This window comes from Thalia democratica, unplaced genomic scaffold (genome assembly GCF_965202585.1).
Source record: "Thalia democratica unplaced genomic scaffold, ktThaDemo2.hap1.1 HAP1_SCAFFOLD_212, whole genome shotgun sequence".
NCBI classification, from domain to species: domain Eukaryota; kingdom Metazoa; phylum Chordata; class Thaliacea; order Salpida; family Salpidae; genus Thalia; species Thalia democratica.
Genome location: NW_028139335.1, coordinates 33,782 through 48,305, shown reverse-complemented (window position 1 = coordinate 48,305; position 14,524 = coordinate 33,782).

Below are 14,524 nucleotides of genomic sequence, written 5' to 3'. Positions count from 1 at the left end.
ACATTAATAATTAGTTACACTTTTTTAAATTATTAAAACTCAATAGTAAAATCAATTTTAAACTAATACTGTATTATCTTGAAGTATGACTGTTTTATAAAAAATAAAAGACTATGGATATTGTTCAAATGAATAAAACTTAGATTGTTTTAAAATATTAATGATGTTTGAAAATAAAATTTGTTTCAAACTTGAAAAATTACAACACGTTTTTAAACAACTAAAAAAAAAAAAAAAACTTTAACAGTTATTAACAAGTTAATAATACATGTTCAAACTTACATCTACTGGAGTGGAAAAAATAAAAACTAAAATTCTGAAAATAAATTAAATTTGAACAATCAAGTAAACCTGAAAAAAAAACTTGGTTAGTATTTTATTTATTGCTATAAAGACTATAACTGTTAAAATTATATTCAATATTAAGTATACTTTTGAGGTAGAATTTTGACGATATAAAAAAGTACCACAACATTTATTCAAAATATTATACACATAGATTTAAATGAACTACATTAATTTTTCTATTTATCTAGTATACAACTTTGACAAAATTATCTAAAAAAAGTTTAAACTATAAGTAAATGAATCGGACTAGATTTAAAAAAATTCTAAAGTAAAAGCTAAGTAAAGAAGTATTTAACTATACATTAAAAATTCAAAACCTTAATTTATTATACAGGTTATTTTTCAGCCTTACTATATTCATCAAAATATATTAAACTTTTTATTTCTTATAGTTTATAACTTTTGATACATTCATCAGCTTCTGTAAGCTAAACCAGTTTAAAAACTACAAATTAATTTACTTTCTTTTACACATTAAATAATTTTAGATTGTTTTTTTAACTTATACAAAAACTAATGTAAACAAATATAGTAAAATTGACAACTACTTTATAGAACTATTTTCTTCCTTTTTGTTAAAAAAGTATTAAATGTACATATAGATTCTATTAGCTTTAAAAAACTATGAAACTGTTCAATTTCAGAGTTTTTCAGTGCTATATAAAGTGTTCATTACCATTTTAATCATTTCTTAATTTCAAATAGTTAGATACCAAACATTAAAAGCTAGCAAACTTACCTCTTAACTTATTAAGATTTAAATACTCTTTAAAAATAAGTAAAAATATGAATTTAAAAATTCAAGGTAGTAGTAAAATCTAAGCTATTTTTAATTAAGTTAAGAATTACATACAAAACTACAAACCATAAAAGAATAAAAACTATGTGCAAATTTTTCATGATATATAAGTTAAATACTTAGGTAATATAAGTAAAACTAGTCAAATATAAATTAAAAAATATTTAAAGAACTAAGTTGTAATAGATTTTTGTTCATTAAAACTAAATATACAAATATTTAAATACAAGTCAATTTTAAATTGAACGATATTTAAAATTTTTTTACAATGTAAATAATATTTTATAATAGGTTACTTATTGTCATGAATGTTTTATTGTAGATATTGACTGACATGTTAAAAACTTAAGTGTACTTTAATTACAATAATATAAGGTTAAAGAAAATATTTTTTATTAATATATTTTTTTCCAACATAAATTAAACTAATGTCCACTTGTTGCTTTTCCATAAGCAAGAATGAATGATAATGAATTTTCCAATACAGAATTTATACTAACTTTTAAAGCCTTAATATTAAAATTTATTTTTTAATTGGAAAATTTTATAGGTTTCAAAATAACTTTTAAACATTTTTTTTTAATTAGGATATAATAATATATTTAGGTTTTATATAAAACTACATTATTTAAAGATTTAAATTTAAGGTTACTTTGACTGACAATCTGAAAACAATTTAACTATAGTTTACTAAAGTAACATACATGTTTATAGAAACATTTTTCCAACAGATAGCATTTAATTTACTTCAATGGTATAAACTGGTTATAAAACAGGCAACATTTTAAATGTTTTTTGATCAAAATGTTTAAAAAGAATAACTACCTAAAATGAAACCATTATATTTATTAAATATCTTATGCTACTATACTAACAAGTTTGAAAAAAATGCTACATAAACATAAATATAAACAACTTAAGTTAAGTATAATAAGAATAAACTTAGTTATTGATAGTTATTTTTTTTTTAATTCAAAGAGCAGAAAAGTGTATTTTAAAAAATAAGATTAATTTACATTAACTTTTATTTTGTAAGAATAATTGTATGTCAAGATCAACTTAATCTTTTTTCAAATAAAATGAACTTTTAATATCTTTTAAACTTAAAAAACAATGACAATAAAGGTAACCATAGTTAAAATTTTAACCTAATGATTTACTTATTTCACAATTTTCTGAAGTAGTTAGAAAAAGTAAACATTGTAACTGCCTAACATAAGTTAGTAAATTATTTCTAAACAACTAAATAAATTACTGATTAAACTATTACTGCAATAAGATAATGGTCAATAATTCAGTCACATTATAGAATAAATATAAAACATACACTTACCTTAAAATATTTTTTATTTTACTTTTGAAATATATACTTTTTATTAGTTCTTCATACATTTAAACTAAATAAACAATAAAAAATAGATATAAAATATAAAACTATACAAACTTAGTTTAATAAAATAATGGATTAACTTATCCATGAAAAGCTTCTCAAGTTTAGAAAACTATCTCTAAACTAAATATATTTAAAAATTTAAAAAACATTTCATTTTTTTTTCTAATAATCTTTTAATAGTATTACTAATGTTCTTTGGTTAAAGTCTTGATTATTTCTGGAGTGTATCTAGGTTATACTTTAAACAGGGTTGCCAAAAATTTTTACAAGCTTAAATCAATAAAAATTGTTTATAATTTTGTTAATAATTATTAACAAAAACTTATTCGCTATAAATAATTATAATAAAAATTGCTTAATTAGTGTGAAGTTATGCATTAAACACAAAGAAAAAATTTGTGCTTTAACAAAAACTCTTAATTGAGTTCATGGGCTCATTTGAAGTACACACATTAATATTTACTTAATGGTAGCTTTATTCTATGATTGCAATTTTACATTTAAAAAGCTTTTGTTTAGCTATATGCTTTAATAAAGCTGAAGCCTAAAGACATTATTTAGAACAAGTTTTTGTTGATGAATAAACGTGCTAAAGACGTTATAATTGGACGACAGTCCTCGATAGGTCTATAACTTGCACACAGTCTATTTTTTATTAACATTCAGAGTGCATTCATGGTTCAAGCTTTCTGCGTTTAGTTTTTAACTAAATAAAGTGCATTCAGATATGACTGCAAAGTAACCAAAATCAGTAAACCTATGTTTTATTATAATTAGTATATATAGAGATTTTTTAGTTCAAAAAAGTATTGTTATAACAATCTAAATGAAATTGTAATACACCATCAACACAAACTTTAAGTACCTAAAACAGCAATTATAGATTTTAATATTTACTTTAAATGGAAACTTTATATTGTCAATTTTGCGTTCGAACCATCGCCTCGTATTATACTAATAAGATTTTTGAAATTAAGTCTGTAAATACACTGAATCTTTAGTTTAAAAGGAAGAGTAAACTAAAATTATAAAAAATATTTTATAATATATATAGGCAATAGTTTTGTTAAACCTTAAAAATCGGTTTAGGTAATTTACAAAAAATTAGATGTATGTTTTTTACTGTTTCAATTATTAAACATTTCAAAATGAATATTAAAGCTGTGACGTATAAATTAAAGGTAGAGTCTTTCTCTGCTTTGTTTACCACATGAGAAACGTTTTTTTTTGCTAATCGAGATTTTTTTTTAAATCCTTGTGATTGCTTGCCAAACTTCTAGATAAAATTCTTATAAGCAATACAAGATTTTTTTTAGAATATTTGAACAAGCAGAAACAAATTCAGTTAAAGAGTAAAACAGATCTTTCCAATTGATGTTAAATTAGTCGATGAAAATAACAAGCAAAAAAATTGACTAAGTACAGACCACATTTCATTATAAATCGTTCAACTCGCTTTATTTGAAGTAAAGCGTGTTATGAGATCAAAACTGTTATTAGTACTAAAAATAATAAACATAATTTTAACTGATTTTGAAGAAAAAAATTTGAAAAACGTTAAGCGCAAGAAATCTGTAAAAACAAGATACGATTAGTAGTGTTTACAAGAAAAAGTAAAGCAATAACGAAAAGTCTAAAGCGCTATTCACACAATGTCTGAAACAAAAAAAAAAACAAAGAAATACTGCATAAGTACAAACGATCTGACTATTTTGTAAACTTATTATTAGAGCTTGATTCTACCAACAATTTTTTTACTTGATATAAATCTTCATATTTAGTACAATTTATTTTAAATTCTTCACTTAATTTTTTTCACTATTCACATACATAGGTTATCTCACACGACAAATATCAACAGTTTTTTTTGGTCAAAAAAGTTGGTATATAGAAAGACTTTTCGATTGTTGTCCAAAACACCAACCTATTCAGTATTAACTAAGTTTAAATCTGCACATGATGCATTATAGAGTTGTATTTTTTTTACTGAAGATTTATATAAAGCTAAATTTTTTGAAAAAAATTTAGCATTCTTTTAAGTTTAAAGTAAAAATATAAAGTTTTTGTTAATTTTTTTTTATTAGAACTTTTATAAAAATATTTACTTAAAATGGTATGTAAAAAAGTCACTTTCACTAAAATGATCTTACAGTGTTTATAGTATCTTTTAAAAGTCTAAGTAGAAAAATAATGCACTAAAAATATTTAATTGGATTGTAATAGATTATAGCACATCTTTTAGCATATTTTTTTTATAATTTGTTTTTGTTTTTTATTTGATTTTAAAAGTTTACAAAGACTGACTATGTCATTTCAATTACTCGACCACAATCTCAGATAGTGACATTTGAACGCGTTTTTCTTCAATAGGTCTTTATCTTAAGTTGTTATTTTATCTTGTAAAGATTATTTGTTAATATGTGTTCTAAAACTAGCTAACTCCTTATAGTGACACTTCAAATTTCATAATCAAAAAATGTATTATTAAGTTATGTTTTGTTTTTTCATATTTTACTCAAGGTACGTTTTGACTGATTTGATGTTTTCTATGAAACTACTACAAAACTAAAAAAAAAGAATTATTAAAAAGCAACTTAGCATGGTTTTTCTTTAAAATATTTTACTAAAAATGCATAATAATAAAAATTAATTTTGATATTTTGTTAAGTCTGATTTATAATTTAAAAAAATTCATGTCAAAATGTCTAGTTAGCTTGAGTTATTTTGACTCAGGAGTCGGCAGAAATTGGTGCTCGCGACCCAAATTTTAAGTTTCAAAATCTTCGCGGGCCGCAATTAGACATTTAAATAATTATTTAGTTTTAGTAACAGTTTTAGTTTACTTATATTAAAGTTATTAATTTATTTGCTTTTAGCTCTACATAGAATACCTATTTCAATTATTAATATTTATTGCATTCAAATTAACTTTGACTAATACATTTAAGTCTTAATAAACTTTGTACTATCTTGAACAGTTAATTTGAACTTAATATTTTCAAAGTTTACTTACAATCTAACGTTCTATAAAAACCAAGCTTGAATAACTTTATTGGTCACTTTTAAACATATTTTTTGTTATCAACCACTTTTCATATTTAAAAAAATATTAACCGTTAAAAAAGATTTTTGCGTTTTAATAGTTAACTTTCTTTCAAGTAATTAGTTAACTAAAAAATTTATAACTTTTTGAAACGTTAAAATGTAAAATATTTTTTTGATATAATTAATGTTAGAATAGGTTATTAATAATTATTTGTCTTCTACACAGTTGTCACTTTAACAGCAAAAATACCTGAAATATATCAAACCATGCTAAGCTTTTTAAAGACTGAAAAAGCAACAAACTTACTGTTAATCAAGCATAAATACCCGACTAAAACGTCATCATTATTAAAAAAGTACAAAGTATGTAACTAGCTTAGAAAAAAATATAATAAATAAACTACACTTAAGTCAAAAAAAACTATTCTGAGTATTCGAACATTTACTTACAGTACTTGAAATAAAAGTTTCACACACACCAGGTTCGTAGCGTGGGGAGGGACACTGGCGACGTGTCACCCAAAAAAAAGTAATATCTTTATCTTTATTGTTTATATTTTTTGATTAATTTGCCTTTTTTCAACTATGTTTATAAAGTATTGGCAAAGTAAAACTAATTTTGACTACTATTTAGTGACAAGTTAGGGAAATTACTTAATATACTGGTTCGCTGCGCAAGCGAAAGTGTGCACCGATGTTGATTAAAAACTCCACAACGAAAATTTTATAACTTCATTAACTTCATAAAAATTTAGACTCAAAAAGCACGTAATTAATGTAGTGCACTGCAGTAGTATAACCTTATGACAGATTTTCTAGAAAAAGTTTACAAAAATACGTCACGCTTAAAGGTAAATTAAACAATTTACAATATTTTTTATGCTACAATAAATGTTAAGACTACTGCTAGTTTTCTGATCTTTATTTTTGTAAAAATACAAGAAAAAGCGTGTTGGCCTATCAGAAATTAACTTTGTTTATGACTTTTAGTTTAAATAAATACAATCAGATATATTAAATTTTAAAAGTATACTTTTAACTTAAAAACTTAAAGTAATAAACAGTTACTTATAATTTTTTTTACTTAATGAATTATTTCAATCATAAAACTTTTAAATTTATCAATTCATTGTTAATTACAAAAATTTTAATTTAAGGGATTTTGAGAAAAAAAATGTTTGTGCACCCCCTGAAAAAATACCACACTACGCCACTGATTTACACACTTAGATATTACATCTAGAAACAATGATAATTTAAACTAAACTTAAACTCAAGTTACTCTAACTTAACACAAAACAAAAAACGCTTAAAGACATCTCTGTACATTAATGTGCATATGAATTAATAAAGTGCACAGAATACTTCTACAAATCAAAATGTGTCAAAACCAAAATATAATTAACCTTAAGTTTTATTATAATGTTGTTTTAGATGTGTTTGTGTACATTTAAATTCAATTTACAGTGACAAAATATCTGTATAAAAGACTCAGGTATAAATTACATGTTAAACAAAATACTTAAATATTAAAGAAATGATTAATTAGTTTACTACTGTGCATCACTTTTCTACACAATGGAAATTATTTGCATTTAGTTTATTTACTGCTTAAGTGTTATGTGAATAACTTACTCAATCCAAGCACTCCTCACACTCATTTTAAGCTAATAACTTGCTGTTGTAATAAAAAAGTTATTATTAAAATTGCAGAAAATCACTGGTCGAATGCTAAGCTGTCTTTTTCACATTTTTAAGCCAAATAAGTAAATTGATATAATTGTTATAAAACATTATACAAAGACTTAAACAATATTGATCAAAATAAACTCAATTATTGAAATTAATTAACCTTAAATATCTTTACGCTTAGCGGGCCATGTTAACATGCTTGCGGGCCACAGAATTTTATCTCCCCGGCCGCAGAGTTTTCTCTCACCGCCCGCATTCCATTCAAAAATAAAACATTCTCGCGGGCCGCAGATTGCCGACGGCCAATTTAACTATAACTGTTAAAGTGACTACTTTTTACAAATCATTTAGGAAGTTTTTTTAAATAACTTTAATGGCTAATTTTTTTAGTTTAAAATGTATAAAACATTTTATTATTCATGTTAGCTTCACAATGTGAGGAAAAATTTTTAGTTTTCAATAAAAACAGGATTAAAAATATATATTGAAGTTTTTGTTTACAAAAACTTAAAGAACTGGATTACATATTAAAATTTTGCAATCTCTTTTATTTGTTTTATTGTATTTTGTGTATATTAAAATTCTACTAATTTTTTATACCTGAGAAATTTCAGACAGACATCCAGTAGAGAGCTCTATTATATTTTAGTTTGTACTATTGAGTACTTCTACACAAAATACTCTAATTTTGAAAAAAAAAACTCATGCAATTAAAATGAATAAATTATAGAAATGCCATATGTTTCATTTATAACAAAATATTGCTTTTTAAATAGTATATTGATTATGATTTAATTAAATCTGTTTTCTCTTATATTTATGATGAAGACAAAAGTTAAAAAGTATTGTTCAAACAAATTAATTTTTTTTTTTCAAATTTATTACTTACGAGCTGATTAAGATACTTTTTAGGAACCAGATTAAGGTATATAGTTAAAGGAAATTGAATTTAAAGATATTTCTGATAGTTTAATTTTATCTTAATAAATACTTACTTACGTGTTATTAGATAAATTACTTAACACTTTAGTTATTCAATTTTAAATGTTCTGTTCAATAGTCTGTTACAATGTTTTATTTTCAAGTTTAACTATTAATTGTGGTCGTCATTATAACTACAATTAAAATATTTAAATAACTTACTTTATAGTTTGTCAAGATACTCTAAGAAAAAAAAGTAAAATACTTAAGTTATGTTTCAAATTTAGAAAGCAACTAAGTGCATAAAAATAAATAATACAAAACTATTGAGGGCACAAAATTTCACGAGGGGAAGAAATTGTACGAAGATAATTTTACACCAAGGGTCGATTTCGCACGAGTGAAAATTTTTCAAGGAGGGTCTTTATTGCATGAGAGTAAAAAAAAATAAAATATATATATATACCAAAAAACAATACGAAATGCTATAAGATAAATGAAAAAAGTTACTGATCGAGGGTGAGGGTTAGGACTTATGGGTAGCATTGATTGTAAAATTTAAAGAAAACTAAACTAAAAAACTAATAAATAAAAAAAAATAATCTAAAAAAAAAAAGCTGCTGACCGAAGTTGAGGGTTAGAGATAACAGTGTTGGTAAAATTATTAGAGCCATTAAAAGAATAAAAAATAAAATAAAAAGAGTTCAACCAGAGTAAAAAATTTTCGTGCAAAATTGTCTTTTTGTGCAAACGTTTCTTCGTTTGTGCAAAATGACCCTTCGTGCAAAAGAGCCTTCGTGAAATTTCATTTTCGTGCAATTTCTTGCCCTCGTGCAAGTTGTACGCTTGTGCAAAATAGACACCTACCAGTTTGTCATGAATAAAATTAGTCAAGCGAACAGACTAATTAATGTTTAATTGTGTTAATCAATTGTAGAAAACAAACAGTTACATCCATCCATTAGAGCTACTATTGAAATGAATTGTTAGTTTAAAATTTCTTGCATATTTTATTTATCCATGCCAGTTTAATTTAGTTCATTAATAATCTTCAAGTATTTACTTTTTTTAAATATAGAACATATATTTAAACTTTGAATGTTTTTTATTCTGTTAAAAGTCTTAAAATTTCACTTGAAATATTTCATTCTCATTTGAATTTATAAAGTAATGTAAAACTTTACAAATACAGCTTATTTTATGTTTGGTTATTTTACTGAGGCTGAAATTGTTAAATAAATTTTTTTTTTTTTTCAATTTACAAAATAATTTTCTGCTTAGACTTTATTTGGATAAAAAACAGTATAAATGATTATAAAATGTTTCTTAGAAACATAAAACTTTTAAAGTTGTTATAGGCAATTATTTTAAATAAACCATAATACATATATGCATGTGAAGTTTTTCTGAAGAGAATTTACATACTAAACAAGAATGGCAGCCACAAACTCAGTATCTTAAGTAAACTCTGGAAACTTTGAATATTTTTTTGAATAGTTAAACATTTTAGATAACTCATAATACAAAATCTTTGTTAAAGATTTTTTTCAAGAACTAATGCTAGTCAACTTTTTTATAAAATACTCTTGGTAGTTCTAAGATTTTAAAAACTTATCAGTTGTGTTTTTTGATATTAAATTTAAAATAATAAAATAAAATAGTAACAATACTCTATTTTTAACATTGTGTCAACTTAAAAAAACTTTATTGAAAGCCTATATTTTAAAAGTAAAAAAAAAATTTAGTTTTTGTGGCTATGTCCAGGGTTGCCACTTTACCTTCAAACCTATAAAAACCTTGAAAAACTTAGAATTCGACAATTTAGGCAAAAATAACCTTAAAAAACCTGGAATTTGAGAAATTTTGAAAAAAAAACTTGAAAAACCTTAAAATTTGAACAAAAATCACTGAAAAAACCTGCAATCTTAACAATTTCCACATGTTCAGTAGTAAAATTTCGATATGACTCAAAAATCTATCATATAAATAAAAAAATTTGTCATCATCAAAAATTTTTTTATAAAAAATGATATTTAAAATAGTTTTATATAATCTTTTCATTGTTTTTATACTTTTTAACACAGTTTTTACCTTAGACTTAACTTTAAACTAAAAATAGACCCAAAAGTTTGTACTTTTAAAAACCTGGAACAAATTTGAAAAACCTGGAAAAATTTTTGATAAAACAAATTGCAATCCTGTATGTCTTTTTACACTTTGAAAAATTATCAAAAAATAGGTGTGATAAACATCAAATTTAGCAGACCTTTTTTTTTTCTAAACATAAAGTTTATGAGGTATAGCCATGTAGCAAGTGAATATATGATAATGACATTATAAAATCAAGTTAAGCTAGTTTTAAGTTACAAAAAATAGTGTTTAGTTTTTCAGTATAGTTTTATAACATGGAAGCAATCATATTTTTAAGGAATGCTGAACAAACTGTTAATTTTTATACAAGGTGACCTAGAATTTAAAAACTTAAGAAAAATATTTGCAAAAAATAAGTATTTTATTCTAAACAACCTATAATTTAGAATAAAACATGGAATAAACTGTTGGATTTAATAAAGTAGATGTTTGTTTTAATTTTTTTCACAATGTTCTATTTCCTAGTTTTCAAAAGAACAATTTAGACTAGAATATAAAATATTTTGTACAAAATACCTGTTTTTAATAATTTTTGCTAATTGATAGTAATATAATAATTGAATTTATAAGTTTGTTCTCTACTGATACTACATATAACTTAAAACATGTAAGATCCGAATACTTGACCTATCGAATCTTAAATTTAAAAATAGATCTGGATCCGGTTATGTCTGGATCTAAATTTTTAAAATAGATACACTATTTAGAAATCGGCTGGATCCTAATTTGAAAATAAGATCTTGATACGGTTCTGGGCGGATCTTAAATTTAAAACAAATCTGATCTGGATCCAGTAGATTACTACTAATATTGTTATTTCTAACAATTTTACTTATATTAAAAAAGTAGTATATCAAGTAATTATTTTAATTATAAAAATGGGCAATTTTTTTGGTATTTTGTTTTCTTCAGTTTTAACTTGAACAAAAAACTTTAAGATGTCTATGTTTTTATATAAACCTTCATTTAAAATTGATAACTAGTATATAACACTTTTTTTTTTTATTTTAGTTTAAATACTTAATAGTTTTAAATACTCATTTTATGCATTTATTCATGTTTTTAATGACCAATTTTATATTCTACATCTAGCTATTCATGTCCTGATACATCATATTACAATTTTTATTAACTGTTTTAATCAGTTGTTTTTAATTTGTTTTAACTTAGTTACTTTTTCAAGTATTAGCTTATTATATGTCTTGTTGGTTTGTATACAAATAAGTAGTTTTACTTTTTTATGAATAAGTTGAATTTTTTGGTGTTTGAATAAAATAATCTTTTTTTTTTACTCAACTACCATAGTGTTACATTTATTAAGAAAAATATTGTCATTACGTTGTATATTTGCTGCAACTTATAATGCCAAGTAAACCCCCCCTCACCTCCCTTGGGTAAAGGTAACATAAGGTCATAATTTTAAACTTATGCTTGATATTCTTGAGTTAATAATGAAGGGAAAAAACAAGGACTTAAGCAATTTTGATAGTAGTTTTAAAACTTTTGCTACATTTGCTACAGAAAAATTTCAGGGACCACATGCTACAAGGGGAGCCTAGAGTCTATAATTTAAAACTTACACTAGATATTCTAGAGTTGATGATAAAAACGAACTTGTCTAAAAGGTCTTGTATGTTTTAAATGGTAGTTTCATGAGAAATCTTTTTTGAGGGGACCAAAGATTTTTTTTTGAATAAAAGTTTTGTAAAGCCTGATAAAAAATTGATTCAAGTAGTTGAAAACTTTAAATAAAAGTAATTTGATACTACATTCAAAATAAATAAATTTTAAAACTTTAAAACTAAAAATTAAAACGAAGTCAAACTTGAACTTGCTAACTTTTTTTTAATAAAAGATGTAACTTTTTATATGTAATTTGAAGTTTTCAAGCAAATTACAAAAAAAATGTACAGATTAGTACTGATAATCACTAATACAGACCTTTTAAACAAAAAAGAGCTAGATATTTTTGAATAAAAACAATTTGATTAAAAAAAAAAGATCTCCTGTTATGTCTAATCAAGTAATTACTTAAACAACTTTTTTTTTTTAATAATTTAAAATATTTTTGAAATATTTCTATTTTTATGGCATATTTACTTTTTTTTATCATAAAACTTATATACTTATTATATTTTAAGTATATTATTTGATAAAAAGTTACTTTATATTTTTATGTGTATATATGTTTTGTCTTGCATATAAATTACCTTTTTAATTATTAACAAAAAAAGTCTAAGTAAACAAATGAAGATTGTAAACTTTTTCAATAAATTGAACTATCTACTAATACTTATAATTTATTTATAAGTAAAGTTTTAAAACTTAAGAAAAGTTAACTCTATTAAATAAAGACTTTAAGGTACATGTCTAGTAATAACCGTACTTTGTTGTAGTTCATATATATTTGTTGTGATTTATTGATAAATTGCACTTTTTGCCCAAATGTGCGTTTGGTTAAATTGGTATCTAGATTATTTTACTAGCAATCGTAAATCAAATAAAAATCTACTAGATTAATATATTAATCCTAAATAACTTTACTAAGCTTTCTTTCTACTATTTTTCTACTAGCTAAGTCTGAAAAAGCTATAAAAATTTAAAGTTAATGTACAAAAATTATCATAAAAAATAATAAACAGAATCATGTTAATATCTAAGACTACTAAAGTGAAGTTAATCATTCTATAAATTAACTACTTAAGTATTGTAAATGTTTATTTAATTGCATTTTATACAAAAATAAACTTTTTGACTTTAAGTGTGCTAAAAAACATCAGGCTCTAAAAATGTTAACTTTAATAATAAGTTTGCTTGGATATTGATAAATTAAGTACAAGTTTGTGTTTTATATGTATTAAAACAAATACTATGTAGAATTATACTTTATAACAATCTTTTAATAGTTATATTAAGTATTAGCTAAGTTTTTGCTCGTATTTGTTTTAGCATAATTCAATCAACAAAGATTTTTCTCTGGTGGAATGTTTATTTAAATTATTTCTTAACTATTTTTTGTTTCAAAAAATTTTAAACTATTAAATAAACTTTAAAAATATTTCTTTTTTTTTTTAATTTTTAATTTTTATCATTATCTTAACCTTAAAAGATTTTAATCTAATATTGAGGTATATTTCTAAAAATATAAATTTAAATTATTTAAAGTTTACTATGTAAAAAACTTAATATTTATAATTGCATGTTTTAATTTTTATTACTAAACATGTTATGAACTTTTTTTAAAGAGATCCAGAGTTTTAATTAAAATTTTAATTTTACAATATAGACCAGGTTTACCTATGTGGGTCATAAACAGCAAAGGCGCCAAAAAGGGGAAGGGAGGGAAATTATTTGTAGTAAAAGGGTAACAGGAGAGCAAGAGAGTCATAACCTTAAATTACACTTAACATGTGTAGTTAATACTAAGAGTTAAATAAAATGATAAGGCTTTTTTAACAGTAGTTTCTTTAAATTTGTAAGAAGGGTCTCTGTAGGGGATTCTATATTAAAAAAGTTTAAAAAAAATTTACCTTGACAATTGTAATAAATCGTTTAAGCAAAATTTTGAATCGCAAATTAAATAACAAAATAAGAGTTTATGTTTTTTTTGTACAGTTTCAGATTTCAGTTTAAAAAAAAATGGGTAAAAAAAAAGATATTGAAAGGTTTGAAGTTCTTTCTGAACATGAAGATAACTGCATTTTTATAGTTTCTCCTCAGGAATTCAGAATTTATAAAGAAGACGAACAATTTTTTTACGATTATCAGCAAGGAGATATAGATAATTGTGGACTGGCCGCTGCATTAGCAGCATTGTCAAAACACCATGATTTTTCAAAAATATTCTCAAGCATAACTTCTGAAATATCTCGTAAAAACGAAGTTTCTAAAATTAAGCTAAACATGTATCGTCAAGGCAAAAAAGAGACAGTCATAATTGACAACACTCTACCATATGATAAAAAGACTTCAAAACTAATTTATGCTCGATCTGCCAAATACAATAATGTCCTAAAAGCTGCAATATTAGAAAAAGCATTTGTAAAAGCTTGTTGCAATAAATCTTACAAACTATGTAAAGGCATCAGTCCAGTGTTTGTATTCAGTAGGTTCAGTGGCTCGGTGATCGATGTAAAACTTTGGAAAACAGATGTGTCGAAAGAAAAAGCATTGTT